The sequence below is a fragment of the Bubalus kerabau genome, chromosome 11, assembly GCF_029407905.1.
Source record: "Bubalus kerabau isolate K-KA32 ecotype Philippines breed swamp buffalo chromosome 11, PCC_UOA_SB_1v2, whole genome shotgun sequence".
NCBI classification, from domain to species: Eukaryota; Metazoa; Chordata; class Mammalia; order Artiodactyla; family Bovidae; genus Bubalus; species Bubalus kerabau.
Genome location: NC_073634.1, coordinates 105,809,945 through 105,829,202, shown reverse-complemented (window position 1 = coordinate 105,829,202; position 19,258 = coordinate 105,809,945).

The following is a 19,258-nucleotide window of genomic DNA, read 5'->3' as shown; positions in this document are numbered from 1 at the left end:
TGCCTGGAGAGTTTGGGGTCATGCTCTGAGCCTGTTCCACACACACTCATCCTGTCACAGAGTCTGCGGTGGTTTCATTCCTTTTCTTTTTTAATGTAATTTTATTTATTTACTTTTGGCTGTACTGCATCTTCCTTGCAGAGCGGGCTTTTCTCCAGATGCGGTCAGCGGAGGCTGCTCCCTAGTTGCGGCGTGTGGGCTTCTCACTGCGGCAGCTTCTTCTGTTGCAGCTGCCGGGCTCGCCGGGCTCGCCGGGCTCTAGAACGCAGGCTCAGTATGGCGCATGGGCTTGTGGGATCTTCCCACACCAAGGATCAACCTCACGTCTCTTGAATTGGCAAGCGTAGTCTTTACCACTGAGTCACCAGGGCAGCCCTCTTTTTTATTGCTCCTCCCCCAAAGCAGCAGCTTCCTAAGGGCAAGGCCGTGGTCCTACCTGGGATCCAAGGTGGAGAGGTCAGAGGCAGAGGAGGGGTAGGGAGGCAGGGCTGGGAGACGAGACAGAGGCCAGGAAGGTTCGGGAACCCTGTTAAAGAAACAGCTGGGGCTTTCCGTGAAGCCTCATAGCATTGGGAGCAGGTGACAATGGCACGTCCAATAGTCGTGTGTGGATGTGAGGGTTGAACCATAAAGAAGGCTGAGCGCTGAAGAATGGATGCTTTTAAACTGTGGTGTTGGAGAAGACTCTTGAGAGTCCCTTGGACTGCAAGGAGATCCAACCAGTCCATCCTAAAGGAGATCAGTCCTGGGTGTTCACTGGAAGGACTGATGTTGAAGCTGAAACTCCAATACTTCAGCCACCTAATGCGAAGAGCTGACTCATTGGAAAAGACCCTAATGCTGGGAAAGATTGAAGGCGGGAGGAGAAGAGAACAAGATGGTTGGATAGCATCACCGACTCAGTGGACATGAGTTTGAGTAAACTCCTGGAGTTGGTGATGGACAGAAAGCCCTGGTGTGCTGCAGTCCATGGGGTGGCAAAGAGTCGGACACAACTGAGGGACTGAACTGAACTGAACTGAACGATGATGACACTTTGGAAAAAGACCCTGATGCTGGCAAAGATTGAGGGCAAAGGGAGAACGTTGTGGGGACAGAAGATGAGATGGTTGGATGGCATTACCGACTCGATGGACATAAGTTTGAGCAAGCTCCGGGAGATGGTGATGGACAGGGAGGCCTGGAGAGCTGCAGTCCATGGGGTCCCAAAGAGTCGGATACGAATTAGTGACTCAAAAACAAGAAGAACGCAATCAACCGAGAGCAAGGAGGGCTTTGAAAAATGTTTCCTTTAGGCCCCAGAATCTGAACATTCCTTCCTGGGCCGCTGGGTCAGCCCACAGAGCACAGAGGGAGGGGCTAACCCTTGCCAACTGGAACTGGATTCTCACTGCACCCTCAGGACAGGGGAGAAAGCGTAATGCTCACTTTCGGCCACGAGGTGACGACAGAGCGCCCCCTGAGCAGACACCGCCACCTGGTGGTCCTCAACGTCCATAACACCCTAGAAGAAAGGGAGAAGTCGCCGCAAAGGAAGGCCACCTGATTGGGGGAACCGGGCTGCTGCTGCTGCTAAGTCGCTCAGTCGTGTCCGACTCTGTGCGACCCCAGAGACGGCAGCCCACCAGGCTCCGCCGTCCCTGGGATTCTCCAGGCAAGAACATTGGAGTGGGTTGCCATTTCCTTCTCCAACGCATGAAAGTGAAAAGTGAAAGGGAAGTCGCTCAGTCGTGTCCGACTCTTAGCGACCCCACGCACTGCAGCCCACCAGACTTCTCCATCCATGGGATTTTCCAGGCAAGAGTTCCAGGCAAGAGTACTGGAGTGGGGTGCCATTGCCTTATCCGGGGAACCGGGGGCAGAGCCTAATAAGAGGCCTGCTCTGGGCGGGAAGTGGGGCGGGGGCGATGTCAGAGCCTCCCCATCAGGTCTGACCCCCCCGGGAGGCGTGGCCACAGGTCCCGGAATCCTCCCACACGGTGCCATTCATGCGGGGTCAATGATGGAGATGTGGGGAGAGGTTTTCTTTTTACTTCCAACTGGGACACCCTGTTCCAGAGGACGTTTGTCTGCCTAGTCAACTGATTCCAAAGCAAAATTAAACTAAGCACCTACAGATTGTTGTTCAGTCGCTCAGTCGTGTCCGACTCTTTGCGACCCCATGGACTCCAGCACTGCCAGGCCTGCCTGTCAATCACCATCTCCTGGAGCTTACTCAAACTCATGTCCATCGAGTCAGTGATGCCATCCAACCATCTTATCCTCTGTCGCGTCCCCTTCTCCTCCCACCTTCGATCTTTCCCTGCATCGGGGTCTTTTCCTATGAGTTAGCTCTTTGCATCATCTTCATCTTCATCTTCAACATCAGTCCTTCCAATGAATATTCAGGACTGATTTCCTTTAGGATGGACTGGTTGGATCTCCTTGCAGTCTTCTCCAACACCACAATTCAACATCCACCTCCAGGGCTGAACATCAAATACTGATCACAAATAGAGTTTATATGGCCAAGTTAAACATTTTCAAAAATGTGCCAGGCAGAGGCAAATTTCAATGAAGCTAACAGAATTTAAGCGTCAGGCCCCCTTCATTGCACGTACTTTTCTTCCAGGCTCTTGGGAGGTGCTTTGTCGCTGTATTCACATGGGCAGGTGTCTTTATAAGAATGGAAAAGGTAAGGTATTTTAACTGCAGTTGGTTAAGGCTGCTGTCTCGCTCCATCTAACCTGCCCCCGGGTCACAATTTCCTTTGTGTTGCCAGGCACTGAAGTGGTCACTGGTATTAGGAGAAGCTTGATTAAGGAGAAGTCACATTGGGAGTATATTCCATGTGGACTGAGTGGAATATATGTACTTGGTCTGCAGTCACTTTTATTTTATTTTGTTTTGGCTTAAAATACTAGAAAATTGTTCTCCTATGGGTCTGGGGCTAAAAGTCCAAGATCAAGGTATTGGTAGGGCTGCTCTCTCTCTGAAGGCTCCGGAGGTGGAGTAACCCGTTCCATTCCTTTTCCTCGGCCTCCGGTGTGGCCAGCCGTCTTTGGCATTCCTTGGTTGTCTGTAGATACATCACTCCAGTCTCTGCCTCCAAGGTCATCGGGCCATCTTCCCTCTGTGTCTCTGTCTTCAAAGAATTCTCCTCTCTGTGTGTCTGACTCTCTTTCACTTCTGTTTTTTTTAATGATCTATCTGTATATTTTATTTTATTGAATTCGTGTGTGTGCTCAGTCGTGTCTGACTCTTTGCGACCCCATGGACTGTAGTCTGCCAGGCTCTTTTGTCCCTGGGATTCTCCAGGCAAGAATACTGGAGTGGGTTGCCATTTCCTCCTCCAGGGTTATTGAAGCATGCTGCTGCTGCTGCTAAGTCACTTCAGTCGTGTCCGACTCTGCGCGACCCCACAGACGGCAGCCCACCAGGCTCCCCCGTCCCTGGGATTCTCCAGGCAAGAACACTGAAGTGGGTTGCCATTTCCTTCTCCAATGCATGCAAGTGAAAAGTGAAAGTGAAGTCACTCAGTCCGACTCTTAGTGACCCCGTGGACTGCAGCCCACCAGGCTCCTCCATCCATGGGATTTTCCAGGCAAGAGTACTGGAGTGGGGTGCCATTGCCTTCTCCTATTGAAGCATAGCTGGTACAAAATATGTAAGTTTTAAGTGTACGATAGTGATTCACAGCTTTTAAAGGTCATCCTTCAGTTATGGCTCTTATATAATATTGGCTATATTCCTTGTGTTGCACAGTATATCCTTGTGGTTTATTTGGTTCATAGTAGTTTGTACCCTTAATCCACTCCCCCAAAACTGCCCCTCCACTTCCTTCTCCCCACCGGCAGCCACTCGTTCGCTCTAAATCTGTGAGTCTGCTTCTTTGTTATAGTCACTAATTTATTGTATTTTTTTGATTCCACATGTGATATCATACAGTATTTATCTTTCTCTGATTTATTTCGCTTAGTATAATGCCCTCCAAGTCCATCCATGTTGCCACAAATGGCAAAATTTCATTCTTTTTATGACTGAATGGCACCCCACTCCAGTACTCCTGCCTGGAAAATCCCATGGACGGAGGAGCCTGGTGGGCTGCAGTCCATGGGGTCACTAAGAGTCAGACACGATTGAGCAATTTCACTTTGACTTTTCACTTTCATGCATTGGAGAAGGAAATGGCAACCCACTCCAGTGTTCTTGCCTGGAGAATCCCAGGGACGGGGGAGCCTGGTGGGCTGCCGTCTGTGGGGTCGCGCAGAGTCGGACACGACTGAAGCAACTTAGCAGCAGCAGCAGTATTCCATTGTATGTATGTGTGTATATGTGTGTGTGTGTGTGTGTGTAAATATATATATCACATTTTCTTTGTCGATGCATCTGTTGATGGACACTTAGGTTGCTTCCATTATCTTGGCAATTATAATGATTCTGCGAACATTGGGGCGTATATATCTTTTCGATTAGTGTTTTTGATTTGTTCAGATATATACCCAGGAGTGGAATTGCTGGGTCATGTGGTATTCCTGTTTTTAGGTTTTTGAGGATGCAGTCCCTTCTGTGATCGCTGAGTTATTGATGGCCACCCTAGGTAGGAACGGTCTCCAGAGATGCGCTCTTGCCACCTTCTGTGACAATTTGCTGGTGGTGGGATATGAAGGGCCAGGGCCAGAGGCAAAACAGCGGTCAGAACCGGAAGCCGGTCTGCGGGAAACTCCTCCACCCAGTAGAGGAAGGTAAAGTGGAGCAGCCCTGAGTGGCTTGCCTGGTGGCTCAGTGGTGAAGAATCCGCCTGCCACTGCAGGGGACACAGATAGCACCCCTCAGCCAGGAAGATCCCCCATACCGCGGAGCCGCTAAACCCCTGAGCCGCAGCTACCAAGCCTGTGCTCCAGAGCCCGGGAGCTGCGACTACCGAAGGCTGTGTGCCTAGAGCCCCTGCCCTGCAACAGGGGGAGGCCCACAATGAGAAGCCAGGCACCACAACTAGAGAAAAGCCCGTGTGCGGCAGGGAAGTCCCAGCGCAGCCAAACATAAATAAATAAAATAAATGATGTACCCTGTGGAAAACAGTATGGCAGTTCCTCAAAATTAAAAACAGAATGACCACATGGTCCAGCAGTTCCACTCCTGGCTCTTCATCCAACATAATCAAAAACAGAGCCTCAAAGACCTATCTGTAGACCCCGGTTCATAGCAGCGTTACTTGCAATAGCCAAATGGCAGAAGCAACCCAAGTGTCCTGGGCCAGATGAATGGATAAACAGATGCAGTCCATCCATCAGCCCAGCTCACTTCACCTCTCAACTTGATCGCCACGACAGCCTCCTAACAAGTGTCCCATGTCCACTTACATTTTTCTCTCAGGAGGATGCGTAGCTAAATACAGGTGGTTCAAAATCTCAATGACACCAAAACCTTTTGGTAAAAAAGACCTCCTTCCCACTCCTTTCCCCAGATACGGGACTCATCTTTTCTCTGGAGGTGACCAATATTATCAGTTTCTTATTTATCTCTCTAGAGTTAACCTACATAGTTAAAAGTAAAATTGTATATTCTTCACCCCCACCCCTTAAAAAGCGAACCACACTAACCCACAAAGGGGTTTTGTTCATCCTTTCTCCCTCTAATAGACAGCTGAACATGCTTCTGCTGGCTCCCTAGAGGCTGTAATATGAATTCTCGATCTTTTAAAGTGAACTCTTTGGACTTCCCTGGCAGTCGGGTGGTTAGGACTCCTTACTTCCTCTACAGGGGGCACAGTTTCGATCTCTGGTCAGGGAACTAAGATCCCGCCTGTGGCAGGGGCAAAACATAGTCAACTCTAAATGAATTGATGACACATGGGTTTACTACACACTCCCTCCCATATCCGCCTTTTTCATGGGACAGTATATCTTGGGAAATTGTCCCTATCAATTCACATGGCACTTCCGCATTCTTTGAACAGACGCCCAGTGCTCCACCATATGGTGGGACCGTGATTCATTTAACCAGCCCTCTTTGAAGGATACTTCGGTTGTTTCCAACCTTTTGCAAATACAAGGTCGCAATGAATCACTGTCGTGTGTCAATAACACATGGGCAGATGTCTGTAAGATACTGTTGGGTCAAAGGGCATGGAACTCTGTGATTTCCTTAGACGTCACTAAAGGTTCCCCTGCTCGGGCCACAACCCTGTATGACCTCTGCCCCTGTGACTGTGTTGGGGTCTCAGGGGCCTCGGGGTGGGCGGCTGGGGGCCTCAGGCCATCCTCTGGCCGGATTCCGGTGGGCACCCCCACCTCTGGGTATCCCAGTTCAACACCTTCACAGGGCTTGGTGCCTGCCATCCTCCCCGCAGAAGCCAGGGGGCGCTTCCCCATCAAGGTGCCTTGGCTGCTCATTGCTGGGGTTACGGGAGGCGGGGACCACAAACCCTTTAACAGAGATTCTGGGGGTCCTGCTTCCCAGACTCTCCCAATCACACCCATCTTGCTCCCCACCACTCTCCCCCCCCCCCCAATTCTTAACCCTGAGGCTCCAGGCCCCTACCCCAGGGCCTCTGTGCCTTTGCCCCCGCCCTCCTGTCTTCTCAGGGTGACCCCTGTTCTCAGGGGTCCGCTCCCCACTTTGGAGAGGCCTCCGCACGTGGCACACCTGTTGATCCCTCACCCCTCACCCCCCAACCCCACTGACTGCTAGTTGGTGGCGGGTGTCTCTGGATCTTTTTCCAGCGCCTCTCGCAGACAGACAGACGGACTCCTAACCGACGAGGCGGATGAAACGGTCAGGGAGCTAACGCAGACCCGCAAGGGGCTTCAGTCCTTGCGACCCCGCCCCGCCCTTGCGCGCCCCCAACCCTCCGCGGGCGCGGTCACCAGGGGGCGCCGTCCCCTCCCGACTCGGCAGGGACCCTGCCCGGGAGCCCGCGGCCAGAGGATGAACGACCCGAACCATCGCATAATTCAGCGGTTTTGGCCTCAGCCCTTGCCAGGGCCCCCGACCCGACCTGGGGCTAGGAGCGGGAGAGGGAGATGGAGGATGGAGAGGAAGGAGGGGGAAGTCGGGAGGGGGAGGGGACCGGGGAAGGAAGGGGGCTGAGGCTCTGGACGCCGGGGCTCCCCCTTCCAGCGCAGGGACGCCTCCTCCGTGCCCAGGGCTCGGGGTGTGGGGGGTTCTGCGCAGGAGAGCGGGCCTTGGAACCGGGACTGAATCCAAGGCCTTGAGGGCAGGACTGACCTGCCCATTAAAAAGCCTTTGGGCTATGATGTGAAAGTCTCTGAGTCCTGTCTGACTCTCTGCGACCCCATGGCCTGTATAGCCTGCCAGGCTCCTCTGTCGGTGGGATTCTCCAGGCAGGCATACTTAAAATTCAGCCAAGCTTCGGACAAGTGGATGCCTCAGTTTAGGGCTTCCCAGGTGGCTCAGTGGTAAAGATTCCACCTGCCAATGCAGGAGACACAGATTCAGTCCCTGGGTCGGGAAGATTCCCCAGGAGAAGGAAGTGGCAACCCACTCCAGTATTCTTGCCTGAAGAATCCCGTGGACAGAGGAGCCTGGTGGGCTACAGTCCATGCGGTCACAGAGAGTCAGACATGACTGAGCGACTGAGCAGCAAACAGCACATGCGTTAACTTCTGAGGTTGTTAAACAGGGATGCCTAACAGCTACTATTTACTGGGGAAGTGGTCCTTGTGGGGGCAGGTCTCAGGCTGAGGGCTGGTCCTCCCGGTGGGCAGTGGTGCTGTCTTCCTGTTGCAGCTCTGGGCTGGGGTCTTGCAGATCTCATACGACTGCACAATCTCGCAGCTCAGGCAGGACTGACCAGGGGTTCCGAACTCCAAGTCACGGCCGTCCACCCCCCTCCCCCCTCCCCCCTGCCAACTCCACCCTGGGCCCTCACCGAGCACCAGCCCCTTGGGATGGGGAGGGCCAGCCCCATGAGCTGGTCTGCCCGCCCACCCACCCAGCCGTCGTATTTCTTTGCTGGGTGCAGGGGAGGCATGGAGACCTTCACCAGGCATTCGGACAGTGGCACAAACGGCTATTTGATGACAGTTATGATCCGTGTCAGAGGAGGGCATCTCTTGTGGCCAGGTCTCCTCGGAGGGTGCCTGTGGGTTGAAACTAGACTAGAGAAAGAGAACTGAGGGAGAGGAATTGAGGGCCCGCCTTCCAGGCAGAGGGAACAGCTTTGCGGGAGGCCCCGAGGCCAGCAGAGCCACTCTGGGAGGAAGAGGAGAAGACACTGGGATTCTGGTGCGGCTACCTGGGCGGTGCTCAGCTGCTTGGTCCTGGAGGGAAGCGGCCTCTCCCCTCAGCCCTGGGTCCCTTCCTGCCCGCTCCAGCACGGGCCCGGCCTGCTTGGCCTCAGTGGTGGACACTGCCAGCCTGTCTCTCCACCCAGACCATGAGCTGTTTGCTGCTGGGCTCAGGTTCCGAAGCCTTTGTTCAGCAAACACCAAGGCCACACTGTACCCACTGGCTTTCTTCTCTTCTCGTCTTCTCTTTTTTTAACAGTGCTAAAATATACATGACCCAGACCCTGGTGGTCCAGTGGTTAGGAATCGGCCTTGTAATGCAAGGGACACAGTGTTTGATCACTGGTTGGGGACCTAAGATCCCACTTGCCACGGAGCAACTAAATCCGCACCCCACAGCTAAGCCAGCCCACCACAACTCAAGAAGCCGTGTGCCCCAATGGAGGTCCCGCGTGCAGCGACTGAGACCCAACACAGCAAATCAATCGAGAAATATTTTTAAAACTATACATTGGCACATTCGCCACGTTCATCACATTTGTGTGTACGGTTCAGGAGTGTTGATTCCGTTCACATTATTGTGCCACCATCCGCTCCTAGAGCTCTTCTCATCTTGTAAAATGGCACCTCCGTCTCCATCAAACCCGGCCTCCCCTTCCCTCCCCGCCGGCCCCTGGCCCCCACTGCTCGCCGGTCTCTCTGTGACCAGGCCAGGTCTCTCTAGAAGTGAGAGCGCACGGTGCTTGTCCTTTTGTGTCTGGCTCATTTCACAGGGTCCTCATCTCTGCTGCCGCGGGGGTCGGACTCTCCTTCCATTTTCAGGCTGCCAAGCACTCCACGGTGTGGACGGACCACGTTCTGTTTCTCCCCCATCTCTTGGCGGACACTCGGGTCGCTTCCGCTTTTGGCTGCCGTGACCCTGCTGCCATTTCTTGCTTCTGGTTCATCACCTTGGGCCAAACGCACCCTGTGAGCTGTTGGTATTTCGCAACGTGCAGCGCGTAGGGGTGGTCAACCCCATCTTGACCAGCTCTCTCACTTTCGTAGCCTGGGAAACGGAGGCCCCGGAGGAAGGCAAGGACTTCCTTGAAGTCACGGCAGAGGCTTGACCAGCTCCAGGTCGGCTCGGAGGATTAAAATAGGCGGAAGGCCTTTGCACTCAAGCTTGTGCCTGGAGCCTCCTCTTGTACCTATTTCTGTCTGGCCAGCATCTCTCTTTCAGAGAAATGAGCTCAGAAAGCTGCCCCAGGTGGAGAAGGAGAGGCAGCCAGATAGTCGGACCCCTGACTTTGTGTGCCAAGGACCTGGTGGGTGTTTGTCCCCAAACCACCCCTTTTCTAACCAGACGCTGACTCCCCCAGCCTCGGAGACTGGAGTGGCTCATGCCTGGCGGGTGCACCTTCATGCCCTGCCATGGGTTTTGGGACCGCTCTCATTTTACCGATGGGCCCAGAGTGGAGAAATGACTTGTCTAGGATGGCAGAGCCCCGCCCCAGCCCTAACCTAAACCCATCATCAGTTGGCCAAGCCCCCGCCAGAGCAGGAAGCCTGTGGCCTCAGCAGCCCCTGCCTCCTCCCACATTCCAGAGATGGAGTCGGGTACCTGGGGAGTCGGTGGTGGGGGGGCTCCAGTCTGGCCCGACTCTGACCTGGAAGCCTGGACGCCCCCTGGCGAGGTCTCCCAGGCTGCCCTAGCCCTGCCCAGAGGAGGTGCCCAGCCCTCCAGTGGCCCCCGCTGCTCCCTGCAGCCTGGGGCCTCCAGAGGACGGGCATCCTCACTTCCCCACTCAGCCGGCCCTGCACTGAGAGGGTTGCAGGCCGAGCTGCATAGGGGTGCTCGCAGCGGAGGGCATCTGTGGGCACGCCCCCGGTGCACTTTCTGCACCGGCCTTCGCCCTCTCTTTCTGTCTGGCAGGGGTGGGGGGCGGGGCTGGCAACACCAGCTCCTCTGCTACTGTGGCCGGGCGCTTCCTCTTTGCCCAGCTCGCCACCCGAGGGCATGCACCGCCCGGTGACTTCCCCCGGGCCAGGCCTCCGCACCCCACACCTGCAACAGGCAGCCTCCTCCACTGCTTTAGAAGGTTTATCTGCCAGAGGGGCTTTGAGGGCGGAGTGGGACCCTTATCTCCCTGCCAGGGGCCTGCCCTACAGTTGGGGCTTTGTAATCTGACATTGTGATTTTTTTTTTTACACCCTTGTTTTTCCCCCCAGGGAGGGAAGATTTGCTGAATCATCCGGGGGAGGTGGTTGGAGGGGGCCCGGGCCAAGGCAGCTGGAGGGCAGTGATAAGTCTGAGGCTGGGCTGAGGGGCGCTGGGGAGCTGGGCAGGGAGGAAACCCCGACCTGCGACGGTTTCCAGCTAAGATTGTTGGCTTCTGCAGAGCTGCCCTGGGGATGCTCGTTCAGGTTAGGTGGCCTGAACCTTCCTCCCAGAGGAGGGCTGGCCACAGGCGGGACTGGCCGGCTGGGCCCGTGATGGCCGGCAATGGCAAGCCGGGGTGAACATGACTGGGTGCCCAGCACTCAGGATGGCTTCTGTGAGCCCTCGAGCTCACCCTCGTCCTGCACTTTGGCTACTTTGGCCCCAACGGGGCGCTGGCTGGCCCCCCAGCAGATTGGGGGGGCTGGGACAGGTGGAAGCCTTAGGTCTCCCCAGGGCCTTTGCACCTACTGTTCCTAGGCTTGGAGCCACCCTCTCCGCTTTGGACAGATCAAATTCATCTCAGATGGCCATTTCCTGTGGGAAGACTTCTCTGCCCCAGCGTGGGTTTGGTGGCCTCTCAGCCTCCCAGAGTCCACTGAGTGCCCCCTCTTCTGGATCTTGCCCCATCAGGGCCCAGATTGTTGAACAGAGCCTTAGGGTTCTTTCTTGGAAAACTCTGAGAGGAGTTGCCTTCCACTGGGACTAAAACTCTGGGGGCTGCAAAATAGGAAAGAGTCCCCACAGGGGTTGGGCTGGGCCCCGGGCTCCTCTCTGCTGCAAAGTGGACCCCTCGCGGGGGGAGGAGGACCGCCTTAAGCCGTGCCTGCCTTCCCAGAGCCTCTGCCTTCTCACTCTCCCTACAGGGTGGCCTGACCTCCGGGAGCGGGTCCCCCAGCCTCTGCAGGGGCTGGGGGTATAGTGAAGACCGACATTCCACCAGCTTTGCAGGACTAGGTGTGGGTCATGTAGACTGGGTCGTGCCCGAGGCCCAGGGCAGAGGCTGGGCTGGACATGCCAGAGGCTTCCCCCGAACTCTCTCTGCCCCCCTGATTTCTGATCCCCCCCAGAGGCCGGTGGGCAACCGCAGCCCCGGGGAAGAAGGCTGATTGACGCCCCTGAGTCAGTGGCCACATCCCCTGCTGCTCCCAAAAGGGGCTTCTGAGGCAGGAAGAGCGGCCGCGGTGGTCGCTTCTCTCCCTTCCTGCTGCCCAACTGAGCCCAGAGATAAGTCCTCGCTGGGCTGAGGGGGCTTGGGGGGCCCAGGCCTCCCCCAGAAATCATGTCAGGGTTCCTCGCATGGAGGAAGGACCTGAAGACCACGATAACCCCTTTATTTTTAAGAGATCCGGGAGGAAGTCCCAAGTCACCCTTTGCAGAAATAGCTCTGAGCTTCAGCCTGGCGTCTGTGGTTCCAGCTGTCAGTGGGGACTGTCCGTAAATATGGCCTGGGTCAGTGCAGCCCACGGTGGCCCGGAGGGCCTGGGGCCCAGGGATCCAGCCCCGGGCCTGCGCTCCAAGCTCAGAGCCATTGGCAAAGGTAATAACCACACCTCCATGTACTTCTGCGTAAGGTGGCTCAGTCGGTCAAGAAATCGCCTGCAGTGCAGGAGACCTGGGCTCAAACCCCGGGTCGGGAAGATCCCCTGGAGAAGGGAATGGCTATCCGCTCCAGTATTCTTGCCTGGAGAATTCCATGGACAGAGGAGCCTGGCGGACTACAGTCCATGGGGTCACAAAGAGTTGGACACGACTGAGCGACTCCCACACTCAATGTGGGGAGTGGGCAGAGGCTCTGAGACAGGGTATTGCCAGGTATAGCAGACAAGCTGCAAAAATGTGTCGGACACCGCCTTCTGTCTTCCCTGCTTTCAAACCCTGCTCCATATCTGCTCCATATGCACCGAAGGCCCGTGAATGTGCAAACCCTGGGGTCTCTCCCCAACAGCTGTCACCTGAACCCTCCCTTCAAGAGTCCATGAGGGGGTGGCGGGGGAGGATACAGTGGCCGTGTGGGATTAACAGATACACACTCCTTACATAAAATAGATAGACAAGAAGGACCTACTGTATAGCACAGGGAGCTATGTTCAGTATCTTGTACTAATCTATAATAGAAAAGAATCTGAAAAAATATATGTGCATATATATATATATATATACATATGTATATTGAATCACTTTGCTGTATACCTGAAAACACAATATGGTCAAATCAGCTATACTTCAGTAAAAAAGAGAGAGAAGGGTGGATCGCTAAGGTTCTCATCAGGCCCTGCTGGTGGCTCAGTGGTAAAGAGTCCACCTGCCAGTGCAGGAGGCACGGGTGAGAGCGCCAGTCAGGGAAGATCCCACACGCCATGGGGCAGCTTAGCCCGTGTGCCACTGCTGCTGAGCCTGTGTTCTAGAGTCCGGGAGCTGCAGCCACGGAAGCCCTCAAGCCCTCAAGCCCTAGAGCCGGTGCTCTGTGATAGAGAAGCCTCTGCAATGAGAAGCCCGCGCTCCACAACCAGAGGGAAACCTGCCCAGCAAGGGAGACCCAGCCCAGCAAAATATGAAACTATTTAAAAAGCAGTTCTCATCAGAAGAAAAACGTTTTGAACTGTGCGCTGATGGATATTCACTTATCGTGGTGATCCTTTCACGACACATACAAGCATCAGATAATCACGCACTACACGTAAAACTGATGGAATGTGATCTGTCAACTCTATCTCAATATTAATTAGCTAAAATGCAAAACACTGCCAAAAAAACAGTCGATGAAAGGAAGTCTTGGTTAGAAAGATGGTAACAATAACCCTGTGTACGAGACAGCAAAAGAGACACTGATGTATAGAACAGTCTTATGGACTCTGTGGGAGAGGGAGAGGGTGGGAAGATTTGGGAGAATGGCATTGAAACATGTAAAATATCATGTATGAAATGAGTTGCCAGTCCAGGTTCGATGCACGATACTGGATGCTTGGGGCTGGTGCACTGGGACGACCCAGAGGGATGGAATGGGGAGGGAGGAGGGAGGAGGGTTCAGGATGGGGAACACATGTATACCTGTGGCGGATTCATTTTGATATTTGGCAAAACTAATACAGTTATGTAAAGTTTAAAAATAAAATAAAATTAAAAAAAAAAAAAGAAGAAAGGAAGTCTTGGGGCTGGAGGGTGCAGGCTGAATGGAGATTTCTAAAGACCATGGGGGTCATGGTCCGGATGAGAGAAACTGAGGTCCAGAGGGAAGTGCCTGTAAGTCCGTCCTGCCAGGAGGGGGCCAGAGTGACATCCCAGCCTCTGACCCCCATCCCGCACCCACCCCACCCCCACCCCCCATCTGGGCTGTCTCCTCCCCACCTCTTGCAGGCTCCCCATGCCGACATCCTGTCCCCTTTTCTGTATTTCTTCGGGCTTTCTCTGTTTCTCCTCTTATGACACCCGCCTTGGTGCCATAAGCGTGGACACTCTGGCTGCTCCCACCGCCCATCCTCGCTGCCCAGAAGTGAGCCCGGCTCATGACAGCTGCTCTGTAAATAAGTCGATGAATGAGTGCTTTCCACCCCACTGGGCGGCCTTGGGGCCTCAGAGGTCCTCCGGGGCTCTAGGGGACCCAGCTGTCTGCGTGGCGGACACCGGCAGGCCTGGCCTCCATTTGCGTCCTGGGCTGGACAGAGGCGCAGTGCTCCTGGGCTCCAGGGCCCGGCCGGGGGCCCCTGGGGCCCTGGCACTCTCTCCTTCTAAAAGCAAACAAATCACCTTTCTTCCCCCAGGCTCCCCAGCGCCCTCACATTGTTACCATAGACATCATGGAAAAGACAGGAAAGGTCTAGAAAAGGGAATTATAAAACTCATTAAGATGCCACCCCCTCCCACCCACCTAAGAAAACCCTGCAGACGTTGGGGTCTGCCCGCCCTCTGACCACCATGGCCAAGGTCAGGGGCCTGCCCCTCGTGGCTCTGAGCCTGGGACCAGCACCTCCGCCTCTGGAGCGGCTAGCCCTGTGGAGTGCGAGCAGGGGCGGGCGTCCGGCCTCAGCCTCTCGTCCCTTCTTCTGCTTCCCAGGTCCTCATCCTCCGAATCCTCGTTGACACTCACTCTGAGACTCCGTTTCCTCGTTTGTAAGGTGGGAATGACGGGATGACTCCCTGAAGGGTGACTCCCAAGACAGTGACATTTACGGGAGTGATCCCTAAGGTGAACTGAACCTGACCTTCACCTTGAGACCACAGAGGCGGTGTGGAGAGGTGCCCTCCTGCCCCCTCTTCTAGGGCATGAAAACTTCCTGAAAAGGGGATTTTTCTCTTTTTTTTAATTTTATTTATTTTTGGCTGTGCTGGGTCTTCATTGCTGCGCATAGCCAATCTCTAGCTGGGGAGAGTAGGGGCTACTTTCTAGCTGAGATGCTCGGGCTTCTCACTGCAGTGGCTTCTTTTGTGGCAGAGCACGAGCTTGAGGGCACGCAGATTCCAGCAGCTGCAGCGTGTGGGCTCAGTATTTGGGCTCCCGGGCTCCAGAGCACAGGCTCGGGGGTAGTGGCTCATGGGCTTAGCTGCTTTGTTGCACGTGGCATCTTCCTGCATCAGGGATTGAACCTGTATCTCCTGTCCCGGTAGGCAGACTCTTTACTGCTGAGCCACCAAGGGAAGCCCAGGCCGCTTTTTCTTTAAGCTTTAGAGAAGGGCAGAGCGGCAGCAAGCCTGTTCTGGGGCCTGGAAGGCTGGGCCCTGGGAGAAGCCGGAGCCCCCGGCCCACACCTCCGTGGCACCCCTTCCCAGCTGCTTGTGCGGCCGTGATGTCAGGGTCCCAGGGGCCTCTGAGACCTCTTGTCCCTGGCTCTTGTCATCTGGGTGAAGTGGTTGGAAGGCTCACTCCCTCCCTCTCTCTCTCTCTGCTTCTCCCTCTCTCCCGCTCTCTGGGACACCAGGCCCCCTGATAACACCGGGAAGGCGCTATCGCCCTGGGAGCATCCTCCCGCCAAAGCCCGCGGGCCTGCTCCACACCAACGGTTGGCAGCCGGCACCGTTTGATAAACTTTATCAGGCAAAACCTGAGCACGGCCGCTCAGCACAGCCCCTGTCTCAGATTTCCCTCCTCCTGCCTTCCTGCAGCCCCCCAACCCCGCCGCTGGAACCTGGGGCCCTGCCTGTCTCCTGGCTGGGGACCAAATCCAGCCAGACCCCTGGCAGATGGGAGCGTGCAGCCCTGCACCCAGCTAGGAGGGAGATCTGGGGGTCCAGGGTCCAGCCCACTGTCCCCAAGCCAGGGGCTCCTCCATTAGGGGTCCCACCCCACCTGCCACAAAGGAGCCAGGGGCCCTGACAGGGGGCACATCCTCGGCTTCTCTGGCACCTCCTGGGTGCTGGCTGCTAAGCTGAGGGTTAGGACTGGATGCAGCGTCTGCAAGGAGGCGGCTCTCAGGGTTGGGAGTTGGGGACAAGCTGGCCAGCACAGGTGAAGGAGAAAGGACCCGGCCCCGTAGAGCCATGGAGGGCCAGCAGCTTGGAGGGAGGAGTGGACAGGCAACCTGAAGGCAGGGAAATGATGTTTGAGCAGAAGGAGTCTTTTTGTAACGCCATCGATAATGTTATCATGCACGCCCATGAGAGAAAAATACAACATACACGCTGAAAGAGAAGGAGAAGAAAATTTGCAGCCCCCCTTGACGCAGGCCCTGTTGATACACTGCTCTTTATCCTTGCAAACTTCCTTCCGTGTGTAATTAACAAAATGGAATCATATGGTGAATACTGATTTTAAACCACTTTTTCACTTAAGATATCATGAACAGCTTCCTACGTTGATGCGTTTATTCTGCAAAATCTATTTTCTGTTCAGTTTTTTTTTTTTTTAGTAAAAATACACACACACACACACACACACACACACACACACAAATCCGAGTTTCTTTTATAGATAGCATTGAGGGTGAAGCCAACCCTCCTTCCCCGGCCCCAGAAACAACCGCTATCAATGGCTGGATGTGCCTTCCTCGGATTTGTTTCTCTGAGCACCCACAAACGTACGTTGTGCTGTTTTTAAAGAGTCAGCACGCGATTGTGAAGCAAGCGTGTTTCACTCCACGTTGGCACCCAGGCCCCTTCCGGGTCAGTCCTTGTAAAGCACACTGGCTCTTCGTGCTGGCTGCTCGGGTGGCCACTGTCTGAGTGCTACCGGTCACCTAGCCCGTCTCTCCTGGGAGGTTAGGATGGTTCCAGCGTGTTTTGTTTTCCATTTCCAGCTGGCTTCAGAAGATGACCTGGTAGCTAACCTGTGGTCCCTTCGTGACACTTTCTCTTTCGTGTGAATTCCTGGGAGTAGAATTGAGGGTCTGGGGTGAGCACGTGTTGGGAAATCTATGCACCTGGGGGTCCAGTGGTTAAGGCTGTGCTTCCAATGCAGGGGCTGCAGGTTTGATCCCTGGTTGGAAAACTAAGATCCCACATGCTGTGCAGACAGAAAAAGAAAAAAAGAAAAATCTGCGTACCTGAACTGGGTTTCCAGGGTTCGGGGAGGGAACACTGTTGGCCAGGAGGGTAGAAAATGGCCTCGGGAATTCCCTAAAGGCCTCTTGGGAAATAACACCTCAAAGGCCTCTTGGGAAGACCTGACTTCCTGTACAGAATCCCAGGGATGTGGGATGGTGCGGCCGTGGTGGTCCTGTGTGTCCCCTCTCCATCCCGGGGGCCTTCCCTGCCTGACTGGGGGCAGCAGGAGAGACCCAAGACCCAGAGGAGTCTTCCCAAGGCACCTGAGCCATTTGACTGCTTTGGACCAGGGGGAGGACCCCAAGAGATGTGGGAACTGAGCTTCAGAAAGATAATCTGTCTTGGATGCTCAGTGTGGTCTGGGGAGCTGGTTGGAGTGGGGAGGTCCCTTCCTAACAGGCTGGGGTCAGCTCAGCCACTGTGCAAATGCCTGGACGGACTGCCCATGGGAGGTGCGTTTCCATGCTGACCACTGATTTCCATGGAGGGCCACCTGGCCTCTCCCAGCATGTCCCTCAGGAGCTGGCAGGGACCTGGGGGTGTCACCTGAAGCTGCCACCACCGATGGGACATTCCATCTGAAAACTGATTCAAATGTTGCATTCTGCTTCCTGATGTGACCAGTTCATTTTAATATTAAAATACTGGTTTTGCTATGTACCACGGAGTAAATAGATCCTCCAAGTTGAGTTACGGACCCCACATCTGACTTGTTCCATCCACACCCTTCCAGTCCCCAGCAGCCGGGTCGGTCCCACAGTCGGGCAAGCCCTCATCTCCCACACAACCTCAGAAGCCGCCACTGACTCCATGTTTTCTGTAAGCAGGGTCCCCTGGCGTTGTGCAATCAGTCTCTGTTCTGGTAGGAAGGCCCTAGACCGGAGGGTCAGAAAACCTGGATTCTGTGTGATGTCATAGCTAATAGGCCTTGTGTGTGGGGCCATCAACTCTGCCCCCGGGCCCTTTCCCTCATGCAGGAAAGGGAAGCCCCAGGCAGTCTTCTGGGGGCTGGATGGGGCTTCACACACGGGGACTCCCCGCTGGGCGTCTCAGATGAGGGGGAGTGGTAGTGGGCTGGGACGCAGAGAACAAGCAACTGGACTTCCTCCAATCGCAGCAGCTGGAGGACCCACTGCACCCACGTGGTTGGGCCCCCCAACCTCAGCATGCTGAGTGAAGCCCTGCCATCCCAAAGGCTGAGATGCTCCCACGGGCTGGAGCACGGCTTGCTGGCTTGTGGGCAGATGCTGACCTGAAGGCCTTCTCCAGGGCCGCAGCTTCGCGGGGGGTAGCCCATCCTCCCTGGGACCGCCCTGGGGTTCCCGCGGCTGGGTGAGGGGTGGGCGCAGGGAAGGGGCGGCAGGGTGGCTCTGTCCTCCCCCGCCCCGCCCACACCCTGCAGACTCTTCCCAGGAAGCAGTACCTGGCCACGCACTGACCCCCTGTCTCTGCAGTGTGTGTGGAAGTGCTCCGAGGTGACCTGCTCCAAGGCTGCAGCCCCCACCCCCGCCCCACCACCCTTTTGTGGGCACTGGGTGGAGGGGTCAATGAGCGCAATCCCACTCTCCCAACCTCAGCAGAGGAAGAAGGACGCCTTGTCTTTCTTGAAGAAAGAGCTCCTCTTCCTAGCCCCGCCCTGCTGCAGAAGTGGCCGAAATCCTGATATTAGAGTGGTTTTGTTTAGCAAACAAGGAGCATGCAAAGTAGCTCCCCCCGTGTGTGTGTGTGTGTGTGTGTGTGTGTATGTGTGTGTGTGCCCATCCTCTGGGAGGTGCAGGCTCACTCCAGGTGAGCCTGACTCTGCTGTGTGGCTTTGGGCAAGTTTTCTTCCCTCTCTGGGCCACAGGGTCCCCATGGATGGGAGGAGAGGCTGGAGCAGGGGTCTCCAAGGGCTCCAGCGGCTCCAGTGGATCGGCTGCCAGAGGCTGTCAGACTTCAAGAGCAAGACCTGCAGGCCGAGGATCTGAAAGCCAGCCGAGGAGACCAGACCACCTTCATATGCAAATCCCAAGCCTCCACCCCACCCTCCACCCACCTGACGGGCTTGTGCAGGGGAATTCTTGCTAAAGTAAACAGGAAGGGCCTCTACAATGAAGTATGCCAAGGGGTCCTGCCCAGCCAAACCCAGAGCCTGGGAGCCCAGGGATTTACCATTCCCCAGGGGCCTCAGAAACCTCTAGACTCACCATGGAGGACAGCAAACAGATGTCATTGAGAAGAAAGGCAAACAGAGACTCAAAGAAGATGTGGATCCAATGACCCCAGCTCTGCACTTACCCTCTGGGTGACCTTGGGCAAGATGAGTGACCTCTCTGAGCCTCATTTACACCCTCTCTGTAACTTGGGATAA